At 38.2% G+C, this 22,703-nt stretch overlaps 1 protein-coding gene across 2 annotated transcripts in view; it reads right to left on the bottom strand.

Moving 5' to 3' along the window:
* The window catches only part of ANK2 (ankyrin 2), a 360,943-nt gene extending 338,518 nt beyond the window's left edge, over nt 1–22,425 (bottom strand). The window contains exon 1 of one of the 2 annotated variants that reach the window (XM_068941794.1): nt 22,314–22,425. The gene's annotated coding sequence lies outside the window, so the exon portion shown is untranslated. The remainder of the gene's footprint in view (nt 1–22,313) is intronic. The other variant, XM_068941796.1, reaches the window with a different exon arrangement.
* Nucleotides 22,426–22,703: the final 278 nt, after the last annotated feature.

A 22,703-nucleotide genomic window follows, 5' to 3' on the forward strand; every position in this document is an offset into this window, starting at 1 on the left:
TCTTGCCTTTCCTTGCAGGAAACATGCTTAAGTGCATATCTTAAAAACAGAAATTGAAGTTTCAAATGTTCTGATTACTCTTTGCAGTTTTAAGCTTTCAAGATATGATATGAGCCAAGCATTAGGAGGGGGGGAAAAAAAAAAAAAGAGTCATTCTTAGAGAAAGGCTTTTTGTCCACCAGCAGGAGTGATCCTGATATGCTGACCTCTGAAAGATGGTAGACTTTCCTCTGCTCATGCCTGGGAACGGGGATATGGTTTTAAAACCTTTAGTCCAAGAACCATCATAGCATGCATATTTCAGAGTCAAAATTCGTACTAGCTCTTTAAGCGTGCATTTTTAGATAACTGCACTGGTAGATTGGAAAGAAAAGGAGCCAGGAAGAAGCTGTGGCCCATATTCATGATAAGAGCGCCAGCAATTTTGTATCAGGAAGCTGTATGACTCCTGTCATAGCAATAAGTTCACATCCAAGTAAACCTTCCACCACCTTGTGGTGAGTTCATTCAGTTCACCTTAATTTTAACTCCAGCAAGGCCAATTTGACTCGTTCCAAAGAGGCATTACACAGAGCAAGCTGTAAGCCAAACCAAGAGCCAGTTTATACTGATAAACCCACCAAGGAGGAACAATGTTCTAAATTTATATGTAGCATTATGGTACTGAATGGATGGTCCTTGATGAACTTATCTTTTATTTGAGCCTTCCCCTATATAAGCATCAAATACATAGGAGGAGGAATGCATTAGCTATTAGAACCTTTGTTTCATATTTTCCAAACAAAAATGCAGCTAGTGAGATCTTACTGAAGCGTTGCCCAGTTCTTCACCCAAGCTCACTGTGGTTACAGGCTAATTCCAATTTCTGACGCGTAACACGAAATATTAAGCCCTACAGACTAGTAAACGTTGAATATAAATTTTAATTTGTATCCTTATCTATTTTGCATGGTCAACTGAAGTCTCTAAAATGTTAAAACTCATACATTAAAAGATACATTAAGAGCAAATCTACCTGTTTTTCTGCTTAAGGACTTTCAGACCAACTGCCTCTTCACACTCTTCAAGAGCTCTAATGCCAGTTTCTTTTTTTCTGTAGCAAAAAGTTCCAGCATACTGGCAGCGCACAAAGCCAGCGGGGTCACAGAGAAGGAGAACAAACACTGCCTTTGTGCAGGTTTCTTGGAACGCACAGAGTTCAACTCATACATACAATACAGTTAGGGACAGTGTAAATTACAGAGCATGTCCAAAACTAAAAGCACTAACATCATGAACTCCTTCACTTTGACACATGCTCTCAAAGACCAGAGCTCTTCTGAATGTTTTCAGTAAAAAGATTATTAAAAAGAAAAATTCTTAATTCCTCTTTGCTCTTATGTTTAACTGGAGGTTCAATATTATAGATCCTGCTTCTGCAAATTCCTTGAAATCATTGGTACTATTCATAAAAATTGCTACCAGGTCAAAAGAGGAGTTTCCTCTCAATTCCTCCTTTTCCTTAGGAACACAAAAGATATTTTGATAGCTTTTTAATCGTCTAAGCCCACCATGGGCTTATAGCTCTATACCTTAGATCATAAGATTTAATTTCATGTTAACAGTAAATTAACAGTCTTGCAAACTCTCATAAGTCTGCCCCTTGGAAAGGTTGTATTGGGCTGCCCCCCTTCTGCCATTTATAACGTTACGATGCAGTATTCTGCATTTAGCTTCATTTGCTGTGATTACACCAACCTTCTTAAAAGTATTAAAGTGACAAAGTGCGTAATATCTGGCTCCAAGGTGCCTACTGAAGTAAATCCAAGCATTAATGGCAAAGTAATCTACTTAATCCTCTGGAGAAAGGGAGAGAGAATATCTTTACTTCTCCAACATTTAAAAAAAAAAAAAAGACAGAAAGAGCAGCTCATACCATCCCTCTTTTCAGAACAGCTCTAAGTTTCCCACCGTACCATCTCTTTTTGTAACTAATATATGGGAAAAATCATTTGAAATTTCAGCCCATCACTTAGAACTGCACTTTAATCAAATTCAGATTTGCCTAATGAAAATTATACAACAAGTAGAAAAGATTTCATAGGAAAATCTAGAAACCACTTGCTAAGTGCTATACTGATGTCAACCATTTTAAGAGGATATTTGCTTTAATGCTCCTTTTATTGTGATGGAAGCAGACATAGTATAACAGCAGTACCGTTGTATGATGCAGACCCATCTCAGTACAAGCTTTCATTAGCAAAGAGATGGTACTGGTTGACTTTGTTCAGGCTAGGTTATGCTTGCTACCACATAGTTACAGAAAACCTGACTGCCAGAGCTCTCTGTTAGAAGTGGGCAAAGTATTCAGACTCATTTCTTATTTTTTCTGCCTCAGGATGAATGAATTTTATAGGCTTTGAAAAAACATCGTTGGGCAAGATACCCTCCTCACAGTACTTGCACCATCACCATTTTATTTATCATAGTTTTTATAACATAATGGTACATAGAAGTCAGCTAGACAAGTCTTGCTATCGTTTATCCTATTTCTATCAGCAACGCACCAAAAGCCTTAGTTAACAACCAACTAATGTTCACCATCATGCCCATCACGGATATGACAGAAAAGGCTCTCTGTTCCAGAAGACTAGACTCGAACCAGACAATGACAGGAGAGCACAAGGAAACAAGGAGACATCGTTTTTCATCTGACAAATAGACCGGGCTCAACATGCCAGATCACAAAAGAGACTTACTGAGAAGCATGCTCTGTAGAAACCATAATAAAACACTTAGAAGAACATTAGCCAGCAAAAAAAAAAAAAAAAAAAAAAAAAAGACTTTGTATATAAATCAACATTTTGTTAGTAAACAAGAGGTGGCATTTTGAAGTGGGGTAGGATGAAGCTCTGGAGAACACTGAAAGTGATAATAGTGTGTTATATTTCATATTATAGGGAAAATGGAGCCACCAGTCATTAAAACAAAAGAGTAGAAAAATTATTTTCATAGCAGCATTTTACCCTGGTATCACAGCAAAAGCCTAAATAAGGCAGAGACAGAAAGACAACTATTACATTCATCACCATGACAATCACTTGACCAAAAGTGTGAGGGTGATCAGGAAAGGCAGCTGCCAAAAATGCGCTGCAGGAGAAATCCAAGAGATTCAGATGCTGTTCATACAACCAGGTTAAAGCCATCTAAGTCCATGCTCACAGCAGAGAAGTCACACCTACAGAGATCCCCCTTGCGCAGGATGTGCTCAAGTTACAAGCCTTGTTCATAGACAGAACAGAGTTGTTATTACAGATAACTAAAAAAAAGGAAGTGTTAAAGAGAAAAAGTAAGAAGAGGTAGAAGCTCTACTTTAATCATGTTGATATGACAATCCAATTCTAAACACGGCGTAAGTGACAGGGAAGTTCAGTTTGGAACAGAGACACAACATTGTAAATGCCTCAATGTCTTACATGCATTTCAGGTCTCCACATTATGTGATACTCTGTTTGGAAAGCTGACTATGTAAAACTGGCAGTTATTCTTCAGATCATTAGACCTTTTGGCCTTAAAACATTGAAAACCTAGAATTACCATGTTCTCTCCAGTAATGACATTCCAAAGAGATCTCATCGCTACATCAAAGTTAATAGCTACTAGAACATGAATGCAAAAGAGTATCTCTGGAAAGCTACCCAGTCAGAAGACAGGGAAGTGCTAAAGTATATTAGTAAAATACTGGATATGCCTCCCTCTCCTACTAAAGCCCTGACCCTATCCCACAGCCAACAAGCAGACTTCCCTCTCCAGTTAAAAAGCAGCAACTAGCATAAAGCCAGCTTTATCACCTGAGCAGTCACACCAGAAAACAAATCCCACATGCAGAGGATTCTCTGCAATTTCTTTAAGGTCATTCCGTACCTCAAACATGGAGGCAACAATGTTTTTCCTTACCTATAACATATAATGCAGAATCTGGCCTGAATAGGGCAGAAAGGTATGACAAATAGACTGAACAATCAGTCCAATGTTCCTCACATCTCTAAGCAGTCTGAAACTACAGACATGCATTAATGGCCAGTAATTAGGTAAGTAACCAGCATAAATATATGTGATTGATTACACTGAGAGGAAAGTATAATTAATTCTGAGAACATTTGAAAAGCACTATTAGAAATAACTGCTAACTCATTTCATAATTATTTGTCATTATAGCATTAATGTATTCTGACACATCTTCTGAAACACCTCACCAGCTTTCTTGGTGTCCTACCCACAAAGGTTCTCTTTGTCAGGACACATGCCTTTTGATGATCCTGCTCCCAGCACCACAAAGGAGGGACTCCTCAGCACAGCTTATTGTGATATTCACTGGGTGCCAAGCAGCACCTCTGAACTTCAATACATGGTTTAGGAAACTAAGCTGAAGGACATATGGTTGGTGCCCAAACTTGAAAGATAAAATTAACCTAGCAGTGCTTTCTTCTTGGTTTTCTTCCTTCCGTTTATGTTACATGCTTAAGAGGCTTTATCTAACCTCTCAATTAAATCAAATCAAGATGATGATCTAATTTTTTTTTTAAAGCAGCAGAACATAAACATAGCTTGGAAAAAGTCCTCCTTACTGAGCCTTACCAGACTTGCTACTTACTGCCTGTTCTGTGAGGAGGCTTTTTTTTTTTTTTTTTTTGGGGGGGGGGTGAGGGGGAATGGCACCCAAAGGAGCGAAGAGGAGGCAATGGCAGAAATAGCTATTTTATGTTAGTCATATAATTTCCCCAAAGCTTGCAGCTCTAACAATTCCTGAACAGTTTAAACCTAAAATGAATGGAACGCAAGGTCACAAAGCTCTCTAGCTTAGGAAGGAATACTAGTTTTTAAGATATGTACTTAACTCTGTGCTATATTGGGGGACTAAATAGCATTTTCAGTGTTCTTTAGCTGACAGGCAGAGATATTTCACTCTCTCTCTGTAGTTACCAAGCCACTAGCATATTATGAAATACAATCAGGAGGATGACTCCACACAACATAATTTGAGGGTTAAGCCCCTGGTGACAATTCACATGAACATTTCCTTGTTAAGCATGACAGGTCCAGGGAACCTGTTACTTGACAGAGCAAATTTCCTTACAGTCTGAGGAGGTGCAAAGGGCAAGAGCAGAACCAGAGATTACTTTTTTTTTTTTTTTAAATCATCATCTCACCCACTCTTCATTATTTTTTATTATGTAAGCTCAGAAAAAATAATGAGCCCCCAAAGGACACTAGAAACTCTTATTTCCTTCAGTAAGAAGAAAAATAGGAAAAAAGAGAAGGATGCAAATTCAAACTCTGCGGCTTCTTCCATTTTGTACTCCTCCTATGGCATAAGGAGAGTGAAATCTTCCAAGACTGAGATGAGGAGGAAAACTAGAGGCAAAAGGGAAGGAACGATTGAGTAGCAGTAAAACTATCGCCTTCATTCCCTCCTTCCTCAGAGTTTTAGGAAAACTCAAACTACTTGTCAGGAAACCTCAAACTACTTGAAACTATCTCTAGAATTTAAGTGGAACTATCTGCTTGAGCACACATTTCTCCTAGATTCGGCATTCTAGAAAAAAGGAGTTATCATTCCATTAGCTAAACTGCATATAATCTGTCATATTTGCAAGTGCAGTGTGCCTGCAGCACTGTGCCTGCCACCCATTTCCAAAGCATCCTACACAGCAACAAGCTCTAATCTGAAAGCCATGCAAGTTTCATTAGGTTACCCTGTGCTTTCAGCAACGCTTATTATATTAGCTTGCACACGATGCTTTTGGTCAGAACTGACTGGTGTCCAGCCAGCTGGGAAAATGGGGTGAGTGCAGGTCTGTCTACAAACAGCAATGCAGACATATCCATAGTTTCATCTTACAAACCAGTCAGCACAGCAATGGGTTTGACACGGATAACTTCTGGTTCTACATTTTGAAGGCCAAATTCAGAGTGACAGCCATAAGAAGAAAAGAATCTAGCCTTAAATTCTTCCAGATATAAAAATCTCTGGATCTGGAGCAAAGTTGGTGGAAAGCCACAAACAAGGAAGCGTCTTCCACTAGACTTGGTTTTAGATCAGAAATTTGTTAGAATTTGATCTCTTCGGACTGTTCTGGTTGTTTGCTTTTAATTAAAAATGATTGAATTAATAACCTGCAAAAAGAATAGTCCTAAAAGAGAATACAACCATGCACTGTACCATAGTATTTTCTGTGTAAAAGAAAATGTTCAACTGTATCTCCTCTGTTTAGCATTAAGCATAAATTTGGCACAGCACTGAAGCTAAGCCTAAAATATTCTGGATTAAAGAGATCAAAACAAGCCCTCTAATTCATAAGACGGACAAGAAATTACTTTTTTTTAGTCAGTCATTTAAGAAGGAGGAAAAAACAAAACTAGTATTTGCTCCTTTTTTAAAGCTATTCAAACAAAGAAAACAAGGAATGGAGTGGAGAACCCTTCCCCCTATCCCACCCCAAAAGGGTAACTCAAACATGCTGATATAAATTGCCACATATCCTGTAAAAAAAAACAATGTCTCTGATTCTTTCTTCTCCAGGAGGAGGGGAAAAGAGAGAAAAAGAAGAGGAATATGGGGAACCTGAGAAGATTTGATTCAGAATTTTGGAACAGATGATCCCAGAGACCTGTGATTTGACAATGGTACTGCTACCTACTGGAGTGGCACTTCTGAAGTGTGTGGTAACATCTGATCAGGCACTAGTTACATAGCAGAAATGAATATTTTGCATTAGTCAGAAAATATATCTGCTCAGATAAGCCTATTATTCCCTTCAAAATAAGTGTGCGAGTGTGTGCACACATGCACAAGAAATTCAAATAACCAGGGTCACTACAAACACCTAGGCATCCCTTTTAACTGCATTTCACCCTTCATACCTTAATTTCTGAAGCAGAGCCATCACTCTGCAGCCAAATGGCTCTCTCCAGAGCGCCGTGGCAAAGATTTTTTTGTTTAAATATGCATTTTAAGAATTTTACACATCTCTTCTGCCAACAAGAATAAGAAAACCTATATTCGGAGGCAAGATGAATTTATTTCAAACTTTCATACCTTTAAAATGATACTGTATATCACATAGCCCTGCAATTCATAGGCCCTTCTTGAGAAGAAAAGATTTTTCCACATTGAATTGCTGACAGATGTTCTCCTCTCTGTTGTTAAACAAGCCTTGATAAAAATATACTCAAGTCTTAATAGAACTAGATGTACCCTCAGTAGGTTTTCTATTTGATTTGCTATACAGCTCAGACTTTTTTTTTTTGTCTGTTTGTCCTAGCATAATACATGTTTGGTACCACAACAGTGACAGCTGACAACTGTTTTTCCTGTTTGCAAAAGCTTCACCATTCAACTTGAACCAAAAGCATTTGTCATATTGCATGGCAGTGAAGTAGACTTAATCAGATGAGGCCATTAGTGTTGTCGGTGCCAGACTGAAAGAATCTGGTAGAACAAAAGTTGGATTTATCTCTCTGGGAGTTTGGGCACGGAGCAGCAGTTTATCACTGTGAACACACAAGGGGGAATTTCGAGATGAGAAGAAAATGAGTGCAGGAGAACGCTTTCATTATAGTTAAGCCAAAAAATAACTGTTATTAAATGACCAGCAGGATGGTCCTGCCAGCTGACAGCAGCATTGCTGGAATTTTGACAACATGAAGTATACCTTAGTTTTCTTACTTAAAATGTTACCAACATGGAGGGGTTATGCTCTGTGCTCTACTGCTACATAATTAAACCTCCAGAATAAGCATCTGGTACAGGATCACATTCAGCAATAAAGCTGCAAAAAATAATCTGAATGGATGAGTCCTCAAAGTAGTCTATTACAACTCAAAATTACTTGAAGTTGTAACAAAAAAATTAGCTAGAAGAGGTACAATATGTTAAAAACAAACAAAAACCACAGAATCAATGCTTACCTGAAAATTAGGTTGCAAGACACAGAAGCTTAAAAGAGGCACCCAAATTAGATAACTCGTGAAAATTAAGAGCTTTACATATACTCAAAGACAGAACAAGAAACCAAGTGTATTTAGTTTGCAATAGAGTGGACACCGACAATGTTGCCTTGGTGCTATTCATATTCTCTTGCATCATTTTAAAGTGACAGTTTAAACCTTCCCAAGTTTTAATTAACTGACTGCCACAGGTCAGAGATAGAGGCAAGGATTTTGTTCAGCGTGCTGGTATAGCTGGTTATTTGGCACAAAGCAGCCCAGTTCTTGGCATTACTGTACTGAAAGCTGCCTACAGTACATGAACGAACTGGAATTTAGCCCTGGATGAAGTGTTTCAGCATTCACTCCAACTGTGCTAAAGAAATTTCCTATTTGCTTTTTTCCACTAATTACAGAGCTACTTGAACAAAGCACGGCCTCTTGGAAGGTGCAGTCCTCAAGTTTTGCTGAGGTCAGAGACACAAAGCTATTTAGATCCTCTCAAAAGATAATCCTTACCTCTGAACACAGGGCTATAAGCAAGCTACTATTTACTAAAATTAATAAGAATTACAAGCTTTTTCTAATTTGAGGACTGATAGGCACCCCCATCCAGACAGACCTGAGTTACAGGAGTTAGAGGAGCCGGTGAATGTGCAGTGCATTAGACAGTCAACTCATTTCTGTAGATACCTGCCTTGATGTTAGGCAAATTTGAAAAACCTGACATATGTTTTGAATGGACACAGACTTTTAAGTACACTGCAGAACACAAATACCTGACCGAACTCTCCCAAAATGACTTGCACAAAGTGTGTATTTAAAAATTTGTTATAAAACCTAGACACAGCATTTAAGTGTTTGGAACCTAGTTGCACCTGCAAATCCCTTGCGGTTCTGAACTCAGACCACTGAAATTGTGATCACATCACTTTGGACATACAATAAAGAAAACTGTGGACTAGTATGGTTCCCAATTTATATTGCAATAGGCTCAGCAACTTCTATAGATTACCTGACTTAAAAATGGAGAGACTGGGTTTTAGAAGAAATGTCAGAACTACTTCAGAAATACCTTGCCATTTAGTTTTTCCTGAGCAGTCGGAAAGTCACCTAAAAAATTTGTATTTTTTATATTAACTTCAAAAACATGGAAAACACATCTGTGTTCTTGGATGGTGCCATAACCATGGATGTAAATAAAGCATATTCTTACTAAGAAACATATTTGCTGGGCTTCTCATTGTACAGTGCCATGCATCTCTGATCCCAGCTGCAGATGAATCAGAAGATCAATAGCACAAGTCTGAGGGTCTGATCCTCTTGCCACTAATGTCAGTTTTTCCTGCTGTCCTCACTGCACACTGAAGCAGGTGAAACCTTTCACCACTGTTGAGTAAGCATTCTCTTCCCAACAGAAGCATCACATCCTGCACTACTGTTTCTGGTTGTACTGATTTACTTAAGCAGCATTTTACAATAAGTGAAGTACAAAGTCCACTACATTTATATTTTAGAATATTCAGCAAGTTATGATAATCAAAATAAATTGTACTAATATCTTCAGATTAATAACCTAATTTCCCATTTAATGGGTTAATCTTGATTTTATACTTGCAATAACAGTTTTATGCTCAAAAGCTTCAAGTTAAGAGGCTTATAAAAGACGTAGGGGTTTTTTGCTTTACATTGTTGTTTTACAAATTGGTTAAAATAGTATACTATATATGAATAGCAAGAGAATTTATTACATCTGCATCTTAAGATGCAGAAAGCTAATGATTAGTCATCAATAAAGTGAATGCCACCAGTGTTTAGATAACAAATGTCTAATAGTAAAATACATCATCTTAATTGACCTCAGTTTTTTATGACTTGGGCAGCTGACATAGTATTTAAACAGCAGACTTCATTTCTGCTGCATTATAAACCAATACTCATTTGTAAGCTGCCCAGTATTTCTTTTTGGACTAGATAAAAAGTTCCAAAGTTCTGACACTAGTAATCAACAGCTACACTTCTGAAAGGGAACTTCTTTCCAGAGACAACAACATCTGGCTAGCAAAAAAAAAAAAGGCTGAAAGCTGAACTTCCTCCAGAAGTTTTTAACATCAGTAAATTGGCATCAATACCAAAAAAAGTAATAGGCACATCTCTAAACACCTTATCAGCTAGCACATGAAATGAGACAGAGGATGGGAGAGGCAATGACAGCAGGAGTAATACTAATAAGGTAATAACTGTTAGAATCACACCCCTCCACAGTATTCAAATATTTAAATTACTAACGAAGAAAAATGAAATGGGTGGGTGGGTGAGTTTTTGTACATTTTACAGCAGAATTTTGGAAGCCTTATAACTCTTCAGAAGGCTACCCAAAATGCAGGGGACAGCATTAGGGAAATCTCTGAGGAAAGGGATGTGAAAGAAAATTGAAAGTAAAGATGACAGCCAAGGAGGAAAGAAGGCCAGACAAGAAACACAGCACTGGGCCAAAAAAACAAGAGGCAGTAAAGCTGGAAAAGCTGTGTTTGTAAGTACAACTTTTATTTCTCTTCTAGATGTGCAGTTCAGGAGCGATTCCACCCGAGTCGTCACTGCAGTCAGTGCACGTGTTAAGAGAACCACATGCCTTCCTCGTGAGCCTGGCATGGATTGCTGCAGCCTTGCCCATGGCAAAAGTTTTATTCTGTTTTTTCCCCAAAAAACAAACAAAAAGAACCCATTTACATGGAAAACCATCCAAATAATCAAATCTTACCTTTATCTAGACAAAAGAAACAAGAAATAGCTGTTCATATCCCCTCTCGGACACATCTCTTTATATTCCCTGTCATTTCCTCAAACAGAATATTAATTTTTATTTAAAACACATCTTCTCTTCGTACACTAACTCCTGTTACTGAGGAAGGAACCAATAACTTAACAGGTGTTTTCAAAAGCTCTTAGCATTAGCCTCATTCTGATCCCAAGAGAATTATGACTGACTGCAGTCCCAAATAAAAGCAACACTAAGTGCTTTTCAGAAATCTTGCCCAGCACATACAAAGACTACACACATTTTGTATTTCCTTCTGAAGGACCTAAGCTACCAAAATGCGGGAACTTCATTTCTAAAAGGTTGCAAGAGTCTGATAGACTGCAGCAGACATGCACTATTGTCAAAATAATGTTCAACTGCATTTCCAGTATGTAGGTTTTTTGCATCTACTCTAGGCTTCTCTGCATATATATATATATATATTCTTATGTCATCTTGTTATGTGAATCAATTATGCAAAAGGTTAACCTTTTCCTGTCTGAAATAACAGTTATTTCTTATTAGAAGTAGAAGGGAATACTAGGATATCAGAGAAGCACATGCAGTCAACTTTAGAAAGTGTGTCTGTAGCTATTTAGATGGAGTAAGCATATCTACCTCTCAGTCATCTAGATCATCTCATTAATCAAAGAGAAACCACTATCTCATACATTGGACAATGGCTTTATTTTTACATTTAAGCTAATTTTCTTAAACATATTCCACGTTCATTGAGAAGAGACTTCCATTAGAACTGATCAAGAATTTTCCCACAGAATAGCTGAGAAATTCTGGCAGTCAAAACTGAAGAATGAGGGATGACGACCTGCTAGGTTTAACCAAACATATTTTTCCCCCAATGATTGTATTGTGGAAGGTTGCATACATTCAGGAATGAAGTTCAGGTCAAAATTACAGAGGAAGCAGCAACACAGTAAAGCAACCACTCGCAAGAGTGTGGGAGATCTAACTTCTATCTTTACATTGCTATTCTCAAATCCGTCTAAGTCTCTTCCACATTGCTCTTCAACATTTGGTTGAAGGAGACATTTTGGAAACTTTTAAAGTTTAAGTCACAAAAATCATTTGTTATCCAGCTCCGGCTCTCCATCTCACTGTCAACCCTTAGTAGAGAGAGATGCAAATTTATCCCTGTATCTTTTCCTCCCTTATTTTTAACTTGCATTTGTTTAGCATAGAAGAGTCAACTGAGATTTGAAATTTGTCAGGCAGATAGGCCTTAACGGTTTTGTTTTAACATGAACAAAACAGTCTAGAACAGAACTTAAAATTCTCTGAAAGTAAATTTAAAATTCAAAGACTTGTGCTCTAAAACGTCACCACAGGACAAAAATTTGTCATAACAGCATCCAGGAAGGCAACTGTCTCCTTCCGCATCAATATTTTCACCTCTGGAAGCCCTCACTGATGATGGAATAAGGAGCTAAAGCCCATGTGCTTTTCCTATCTCTACCAGTTGGTCCAAAAAAAAAAAAAAAAAAAGATACTGCCTCTCTGTGTCTTGCTTCTCTTTTGTCTTTCAGCCTTTACAATCCCAGTAATAGCACTTTGCTGCCATTCTGGCATCCAATGCTACATCGCTCTCCTGAAATGCCTTACTGTCCTTTTACGTGGTATCTTTGTGAACCTGAATTTGTCACTGAGGATATGCAGGCACCTCCATCCCCACAAGAAACCACTTTCCAGGCCATTTAGGACCTTACTACTGCAAAACATTTCTTAAAGTTACATAGAAGTCATTGTAATCTCTGGAGATCTAATATGATACACCCGCATTCTGAAGAGTCACAAGGCATCACGCAATGCAGATCATATTGAAATGGGATGCGAAAGCCACGTGGACAGTTTACACACAAACTACATCTATAAACACAGACAGGAAATTTAAATATGTCCAGAAGTCATTCGCCATCTGAAAGCAACACAAAGAATCAGAAACTGCCTAAATACAAACCAACCCAGGTGGCTGTCAGTCTCATCTGTAGCTTTCTACTCTCAAGTAAGAACACTAGCAGTAAATCTGTCCTGAAGCCTTCCACTTGTTAAGGAAGTTCCTTGCTTCCCCTACCCTGTGACTTTGAAGACAAAAGGCATTACTCTTCCACGCTGCTGAGGCACATATAACCACCAGAACAACGGTTCTTAAATAAAAATAGACTATACAAAAAAAAAAAAAAAAAAGCTTGGTCACAACCAGCTCTGACTGGAAAAGAATGTCAAAGCTATTTTCCAGCAACTGTAAGACTTTCAATGTTTGTTTTGGGGAAGGGTTTTCCTTCCCCTCAAAGAAGGAATTATCCTGCAGGCAGAACGTCTGCCTTCTGCCTGAAGATAGACCTTATTTCAGAAGGGGAGTCTTGCTATTAAGAACATTGGTTAACAATGAGACCCCCCCCCCCCAACTGTGGGCCCAAAAGGAGCTTTCATCCTAGCTGAGATAAGAAAGTCTGGTTCTCCCACATCCTAAACTAGCGTCCTAATCCCAAGCTAAAGAAAGTGAGAGGTTAGTAAGTGTACAGATTTTTCTGCATTTTTTTTTGCCAAAGCAAGCAAATATCTGATCCAAATTCACAGATATCTGTATAACTCTTATATTAGCTATAGCAACTTAGTCCTTACAACTTTTTAATTATTTTTACACTTAAATTCCTCAACATTTTCAAACCACCTTTAAATATTTCAATAAACACTTTAGATGAATATTTAAAGCTGATTTTAAAGAATATCTTACTTTTTCATAATATTTCTTCCATTAAGTGCAAAACAACAATTCTACACCCTGAGGTATGTTCTCAGTGAAATGAAAAGGAATTTCTCATCTATTACAAAGCAGACTGTAAACATCGATTACTTCAGAAAAATAATACATGAAGGATGAGCTTTTCAAAGCTACTTAAGTGATTAAGGCCCACATAACTCCCATTCAAATTAATAAAAATTGCATATCTGAATCTCTAAAGTGATTATGAAATCATTCAGAATCATCATATAGAATTCATTATTCTATAAAAGACTTTCCAGTTTAAGAGTAGTAAGTTTAGAGTAACATATTGATCATAATATATATTGTCTCTGCTATACAATGGAAAGACTTCTCAAAACAGAAGTTTTTTTTTTTTTTTTTTTAAAGATGCTACAATCGTCCTTTGTTTTCTACCCACAGGAAAAAAAAAATCCCTATTAGATTTACTTCTGTAATAAAGCTCTAGAAGCATATCAACACTATAAAATCTGAAAACAATTGTCTCACTTCTGCTTATTCTGTGACATTTAATTATCTCTTTTCCTTTTCTACCTACGATCCTCCATCCACGAAATGGAAGATTTTGAATCTAGATTAAAAACAAAATGCAGATTTTTTTGAACAGCATGTTTAGGTTTAATACTTTCAGAGCAGCTTTTTTTTTTTTTTAAAAAGGTCTTCTAAAGCTTCTGGAGATGCAACAGATTAAAATAGAGGGAAATACCAGTACTATAGAATTATAATATAGATTGATAGGAAGAAGCTGGGTTCATAAACATCTGAGATAGTAAGGTAAGGCAGGTGTAAACATTTAATTTAAAACAACTTTTCATATTGACAGAAATAGTTCATTTAAATTTTCATAGCAAAAAGGTATTCACGGAGCCAGAGAACTGACAATTTAACATTTTTATAAAGCAAAAAAAATTAAAAATCAAAATTTTATTCAACTACGCTGAAGTTGCCTAATTTTCTGAAATTTCAACATTGTCATTTAACCAATGATCATTTTCCTATAGAACAAATAGGCTTCTTAACGTTATTTTATAAGGCCTAAATACATGCCATGTTAATATAATTGTCATTGTTTGGTACTCAGAACCTTTTTTGAAAACTTTCCGTGCTATACACCCTTCATTTTGAATCAAGATAGCTAGCGGAAATGGCAGATTTTCAAGAAAATGCATTTAGTCTAAAGTGTTCTGACTTTCACTAGTGACCACAGCAAGTGCCTTTTCTAATCTAAAGCACTGTAACTTTTGCCTTCAATTTCACACTTCTTCCTTAAGACAGAGGACCTAAAGCATACAATATCTCTTTATTCTTTCATCCTCTTTTTATAAAGAGTATAATATACAACTCTTACAGAATGTTTATTACCACTATTAAGTAATTGGAGCATAAGTTATCTAAAAACTAGCAAAATTAACTAGAAGTAATAATCAGATACAGAAATTCCTAAAATTTAGATACTTAAAATGCGAAAACCTACTCAGTCAGTAAGCTTGTCTGGATGCTACGGTTTAAACATGTGCTTCTCTGGATCAGGCTAAAATGAATTTAAGCATTTTCTCCAGATCACAGTAAACGGCACACTATGGGGTGCTACCAGAAAGAGAGTTTGTGAAGTGAAATATATTCAAAAATATCTTTATTTGCTACCCAAAGATCATTCTCTTTTTTAATTTATTTTGGGGGAGAATAGAGAAGTGAAGAATAGGAAAGGAAAAAAGAGACAAGGGACAGGAAGATGGTCTTGAAAGTCATTCTTGTATTATCTGCACTTCAGTGCAGGACATTCCCCCAACAAGTATCTAAAGTACACTTAGCACTTCACGGCAGAATGAGAGTTGGAAGGCCTGGGGGTAATTTAAGAGGTGCTCATTTGCTACGCACCTTCAGGGTACAAAGATTTATGTTAGAAGCCACAGTAGTGAAAGAACAGTATCTTTTAGTATCCCTTTGGACAAAAGGAAACATCACCTTCTGGAGTGGCATGTGCTAAGTCATAAGAAGAATTCCAGTAACTGTAACTCTCCATTATTAGTGAGTCATTTCAAATACTAGAAATAGAAACCTTTTTTCTTTTAAGTGCTTGTACACCATTACCTGAGATTATTATGGAACACTAACAGCTGAATCCTGGTCACCTCCCTAAAAACATCAGTCAGTCTTTATCTCCTTTTCAAACTTATAACCAAATAATTTGTTCTACAACACATAATTGTTTCATAAATTCATGCACTCCATCTCTTGCCTATCAGCCTTTTAAAATTCATTCTAAGGAAAAAAAGACAGATCTGAAATGTTTTATCTTCATAAGCTAAGCATAGCAAAGAATATGTAAACTAATATGTACACTGTAAGAACATGAAGACTATTCTATGAACACTGGAAAGAGGCAAACACTCAGTAGAATGAAAGAGAAAAAGGAGGAAGCCACTAGAGATAAGTACTTGAAAGAACAGTCTTACAAATGCAGCTAATGCAAAGAAGCACTTTCATTTATGGATTAAATGGTATTTTATAAAAATTTCTATGGTCTCAAGTATACTGGAAAGCATTCCAGCTGAAACCTTCCTGTCTAGACATGCAACCTCCACAGATCACTGCTGCAGAGTGTACTTCTACACATTTAGTTCCTTCAGGTGACAGTGAGATTTTGAGTGAGGGAACATGCAGAGAATCCAGGGGAGGCTGTACATCTCCCAATAAGCACACAGCAAGGAGAACTCTGACACAGACCGAGCTCTAAAGCCAGCTGCTGTCTTTTCTGAGTGCAGTACTGCAGAATCTGTTACAGCTTTTTGTCTTCATGATCAGCTGCAACACGGACTCCAGGGTGACTAACGTTCCCATCAGGTTAGAACCACAAAACAAAACGCAGCATGAAATAATCCCAGTTGTTCTGCAGGTTAGAACACAGGTGTACAAATGGGAGCTCTCTACAGCTGGCAGCAATTAAGGTTTTAAGTCACTATCGCTGTTTAGAAAGACTGAGAAATGAGAAGAGCCCATAATGCCACATGTGAAATTCAGCTCAAATCATAACACTGATTTCTCTGTTTATAAACCAACAATTGAGTCAAATCATCTTTTTAAAAATTGATAAATACTTTTATTTCTAGGAGGGTTGGATTTTCTTTCCAATAATTAACTAGAAATAGGAGCTCCTATAAATAGGAGCTTCCTGTTTAACATTAAAAACATCCTAAAAACTACCTTTTCTGCGCAAGGGGCAATACGCAAAACTCCTTTGCAGCTCATCTTGGAGTTTTCCTCTAGGTAGATTATAAATGTAAGCCATAACTGATTCATTCCAAGTAATCTGCATGCGTTGGAAACTCACCATCTCCCTATACTTCTCCCCAGGAAAAACAAGATGGAATAATATCACTTCCTTCTCCAGAACTTCAAATTGCAGATGAGAAAACTGAGCATATTTCTTAGGTAAGTAAAAATTATATTGTCATCAATGAAACTTAAAAACTGGAATAGGTCTATCAAACTACTACAACCTAAAGTTTGTGACAAGCCACAAAAAAAAGTTACAGCACAGGTCAATGCTTGCTTATTTTTGACAATCTGTTGAATCAGTGCACCATAGGCCAAAATAAACCTAAGCGGTTGTCATCTTTTGCTTTTGTAAGTAGCTTTTTATGTTAAATAATCTAATCCATAAACAAAGTTTAAGGTTTTTGAATTTTGTATTAAATGTTAAAAAATGCATTTTTTTAGTGAAATACTTTGTTTTCAAGAGCTTTCTCCCTTACTTTCCAAAAGGATTTTGCAGAGTTAACGAGTCATATTTTGTTTTACATACGTGTGTGTGTGTGTGTGTGTGTGTGTACACACATATATACATAATCTTTTTAAGTGATTTGCTTCTTCCCAACTTTGTAGTGTGGTTTGGTGAGAAAAAGCGTAAAAAAAAGAAAGCTTTTGCTAGAGAAAAAAAAGGAGCAGGAGAGGACAAAGTGTTCCAAAAGAAGCCATACTGAAGTTTTAGAAACAACATGAAAAGCATTTTCAGGACACTAGCTAAATTAAAAAAGACTTCTGAAAGCTAAAACAAAACAAGTGATATAAAGGTCTCCGAAATTTAACTTGTGGATTCAGATGAAGGTGAATGCATAAGAAGGAAGTCAAGGAGAAGTCTGTTTCTGGTTTCACTGTAAAGGCTGAAGATGGAACGTACAAGACGGGATGGTGGAATGGCAAAAAGCATCATTCTAAGTGGAGCAGTTGCTCTGCTGAAAAGCTAGAAGGAGTTTGACAGCTAGATGAAAACATGCCAGAGCTAACCATGTAAAAATGCGGAGCTCCAAGTATCTTGCACAAATTGCCGATATGCTTTCAAGGAGAACTATAAAAAGAATAAATTAATTCTGTACAATGATAGACCCAGCTCTGCGGAGGTAAAATTCTTCCAGCTGTTATGTCCACGGGGAGTGGAAGACACTGAAGAGCACCCACCATGGGAGGCTGGAAAGGTTTGACACCTCGCACACTGCTGCGGTCACTAGGGTGGAATCATACTTCAATAGCGTGACAGCTATGCAAACAGACAGTACCGGTATTCATTTCTCCTACTCAAAATGACCAACACACGTTAACATTAACTCAAACTGTGAGAAGGCTTCGATTTACAGCAGCTACACAATCAACCTCTGAGCTTTAAAACAAAAGTGGGAATACACATGGAAAAAAACAGAAAAAACAGTAACAAAATCACATTTAATGACTGGTATGTATTTTGTATGATGACAAAACTGACGTTGTCTATAACGAAAGAAAGAGTCTTAGAAAAAAAAAATCTATGACTAATTGCTGTGCATCACCATCCAGGCCTAGTTTTTAATTAACATTGCTGCACATAGTTTAAAGAACTTTGTTCTGTTTAATTAATCTTGTTAAAGATGTTCAATGAGAACACAAATATTTCACTGCAAGACAGATGTCACACAGATCTATGCTATACTGCCAATTTATCCACCTAATAAGGGCTGAGGTCATTAAACTTAAAACAGAACGTTTTTATATATGTATTTGTTTGAACATCAGGTTTTTATATAGTTCAAGATAAGCAGACTCTCCCCACTTGGCTGAGCAGTCCCAGTGAATGGGAGTGAGCTCCTTTCAGAGCCAAATCTTCCAAAAATTAAATGGCTACATAATTTTAGAACATAACAGAAACGGTCACAGGAGTAGAAGTTTGCATGTCGTTATCCCTAACACATAGGAATTACACATTTAAGCCCTTGTCAGAGTCTGCATTACCTTGCCATTGGTAAGGCACAACAAAATTCAATGGCACATTCTACAACTGGAATACTGTATTTAAAGTATTATCTAGTGTTTTTACAAGACGAACAGAGAGGCTCTTCTAATACTTGCCCCAAATCAGTATTCAAGATTAGCAAAATTAAAACTTAGCACTTTTAGTCATGAACGCTTACATGCAAGTACATTACAATACGAAGCATATTTGGTTTGTAATGCAGGTATTAAATAGTTACATACTGGGAATCCATTCTCCAAACATATTCTGCATGCTATTATATTTATATGGTCCCTTCATAAATAGTTGTAACACATTAATCTTCACAATGTCCTGTGAAAAAAAAGAAGCATCGTTAACCCCATTTTACAGAAACATTTAATGACTTGCCCCAGGTCACACAGGAAGTCTGTGGCGACGTGGGGAATGGCTCATGGGATCTCAGAAATCCCATCTCAATATTCTAATCACACCGTCACCCATCCTCAGCCATACTTAATACAACTAAATTACTGATGGCAACAAATAGCAAAATCTGACTTTCAGATGAGCTGATTTGTACAATGAGTCAATCCATATCTTTTGTCTCCTTCAGACACTAAGATAGATGGGCTGTATGCCCAGCGTGTTATAATAACCCTGAAAAGCTTTTGGCTCAAACTGCAAACACATTAGCATTAACTTAAATCTGCTGCTTTGTTTACTATACGAGATATCTGCTTATACTTTATGGCTAAATGATAACAACTAAAGAGACCCAAAAACAGCATTTACAGAAGTTTGAAGCATGAGACAAAAGCTTCCAGGATAAAATACAGCAAGCATTAGTTCGTATTTATTCTTCTATAGCATTCCAGTCAATTACCTTTTTCTTTTCCAGTCATGCAGTTGTCACGATTTACACTCAAAACTGTCACAAAAAGAGACTCAAAACTTTAGAAACTCAGTCCACTCCTGCTGCTTCTGAAATGGATTGACATGACTCCAGTCCCATATCCATACGACTATTGATCACAGTGAAGCCATCTTTGATTTAAACTGCCAGAGAGAGCAGCAGCACTATTGCTGAGAATTCTGTTCTTTCTACTGTTGAAATCCATTATAGGTTCCATGGGGCAATGCAGGTACTAGACTAAATCACTCAGAGTGTGCAATTCAATAGCAGCAATAAGAGACTTATTTCTTTAGAGCTACAAACCATAGCAGGCCTAGAAGAGGTCTGATTATACTCGCAACACCCAAGCACCGTTGCAAGTGATAATTTATTTGCCATGTCAATGTAGCTTAATGCACAGACTGAAAAGACAAGTCAAGGATCATATATAGAGTACAAAATCACCCACGGTCTGCTGCAAACTAATGAAATAATCTGGCAAAACCATAGGCAAAACTTATAAAACCACACCTTGTTTTTACCATAAGAGAATAAGATAACAGAGAGGTAAGATATGACTTTTTTTTTTTTTTTAAGTTCCCTTGTAAACACTTAGAAACAAGCTTTTTAATCAAGAAACCCTGCTAGAATCCACACTATTTACGTATATGGGTGGTTAGGGACCTGATCCAAAAACTATCCAGATCAATGCAATGCTTTTTATTGATCTTAGAGGGCTTCAGATCAAGCCCCAGGATACCAGCATTGACCTGACTAATACTGTGTACTCTCTTAAACTTGTAATTCCGATCAGGTGCCACCCTTCTTTGGCTCTGGCCTTCTGAAACAGATAATACATAAACAGGAATGACATATAAAGGCCCCAAAAATACAGGGAACGCAGTTTAGCAAAAGAGCTTGTCAAAATATGTTTTTCCTTATGCACCTTTTGATATCAACTGGCTCTTCCAACTTGTGCTACCAATAAAAGTACAGGATCCTAAGCAAGAAGTGCAACATAGACCTATTGCACACCCTTATCACCAGCTGCTACACACTACTCACTCATAGTAACACCCCCAACACACCAACTATGAAGATCAAGTACGTTTCACAGTCCTACCAAAATGCTAGAAGCAAACAGCAGTAAGAGTATTTCACAGGCACAAATCCCATATAAAACTACTTATAGCAGTTTAAGCATATCCTGGGAGTATGTTTTTGTTCTTTAATATTATATCAAAAAGAAAAATAAACTAAAACACATCAGCTGGCTTAGCACTACTAAGACTAAACTAGGAAAGATAATTTATCACTAGTGCTTTCTTTTCCTATGAAAAATTGGAAATCAAATGCAAAAGCAAAAGTTAAAACAATCTGTATTTCCAACAGCTGACACACCCAAGGGCCTTATTCCATATTCTAGCCTTGGTTTTTGCACAGTCAGAATCCTCATATTATTTCCAATGAAGCCCCAAGGCTGCAAATCATTTGATAAACTATTTCATACGAACAGTCTCTTAACTCAGTCATTAAATATCAGAAACGTTAACTAGTACTACTTCATTGCATTACAAGGGAAACAAAATGGGAAGCAAAAGATTTATCGTGGTTGTTTTCTGTTCTAACTCCTTGAGGAAGATGACAGATAGACCATCTCAGGAACTGTGGGTGTTTTGCTTCACTCAAGCTCCTGTGCATTTAAAGAGGAGAAACAAAATTCCAGTTGATTTCCTGTAGCAACCCACTCCCACCACAAAAAGACATAAAAGTCTTTTGGACAACTCTTTACAGAAGCAAAATGAGAATTATTAACAAATCTCACTGAGCATCTAGCCAATAACCACGATCATCATCCTTGTAGGAAGATTACTGAAATGAAAAATTTGGAACAGCTGAGACAAGTCCCCCTTTCATTCACTTCTTTCAAACTCGCAGCAAGTGTATCTATGTTAACTGTCCCTGAACTCCTCCAGGTCACCACAGAAAAAACTGTGTTTAGTAATTCAAATAGAGGGGAGGGAGGCTTACTGCCTGATACTCCCACTGCCTGACAGATTATTTTGCCAGAATGCAGGCTTCCTGCTTCTCTTGAAAAGCATTGATTATTCTTATCGGCTATTTATTTCAATAGTGTCTTATGCATTACAAGTTCAGCAGTTGACACTGCCAAGTAAAGGAACACACGAAAATACAGCCAACAAAGAAAAAAAATACTTAAAACTGCTCTAAAAGGAAAGCAGACAAATAATTTACACGTTCATGTATTCGCTTTTTTAGTAACGTGTCTTAGAAAGCTTCCCTTCATAAAACTGTTCATCCCAGGCTGTTGCAAAACGCGGGTCCAGATAGCTTACCTCCCACTAGTTCTTGGAAGCGACAGCGCAGTGCAGGAAAGCCCCCCCCTCCCCACCCCAGCATGTCAAAGCTGCCTCACGCTAGGTCGCAAACCCGACACACTAGCACGTAAACGGTATGGAGCCTAGCCCCGCACCCCAGCTGCCGCCCCGGAGCCAAGCAAACCGTGCAGCACGGGGGCACGGCACCGCGGGGACGGAGGAGCCGGGCGCCCCCGCCGCTGCTCCCGGGAAGGCACGGCAGCCCCGCCGCAGCCCTAGCCACTCACTGCGAAGAGGCGCCGCGTCCGCCGCGTTTCCCTGCAGGGCGCTGGCTCCCGCAGCCCTGCCGGCCGCAGCGCGCTCCCTGTAATGCCGGTGCGCGCCGCCGCCGCCCGCCCCGCACCACATGATCGCTATGACAGCATCCCGGGCGCCCCGCGCACCCTCCCAGCCGCAGCCTCGTGCGCCCAGGCGCCGCAGCTCACCGGCGGGCTGCGCTGCGCTGCCCCGCTACCCGGCCCCTACCAACGCCCTTCCCCCCCGCCCCGCTTTAAGAAGCGCCCCGCAGTAGCGGTCTGAGGCTGGGGAAGCAGCAGCTCCCCAAGGAGCTCCTGGCTGCCCCCGTAAGGCGGCAGAGCTGGGCGCGAGGAACACGCCGGGGCTGGGGCGCTGCAGCC

Source organism: Struthio camelus, chromosome 4 (assembly GCF_040807025.1).
Source record: "Struthio camelus isolate bStrCam1 chromosome 4, bStrCam1.hap1, whole genome shotgun sequence".
NCBI lineage: Eukaryota > Metazoa > Chordata > Aves > Struthioniformes > Struthionidae > Struthio > Struthio camelus.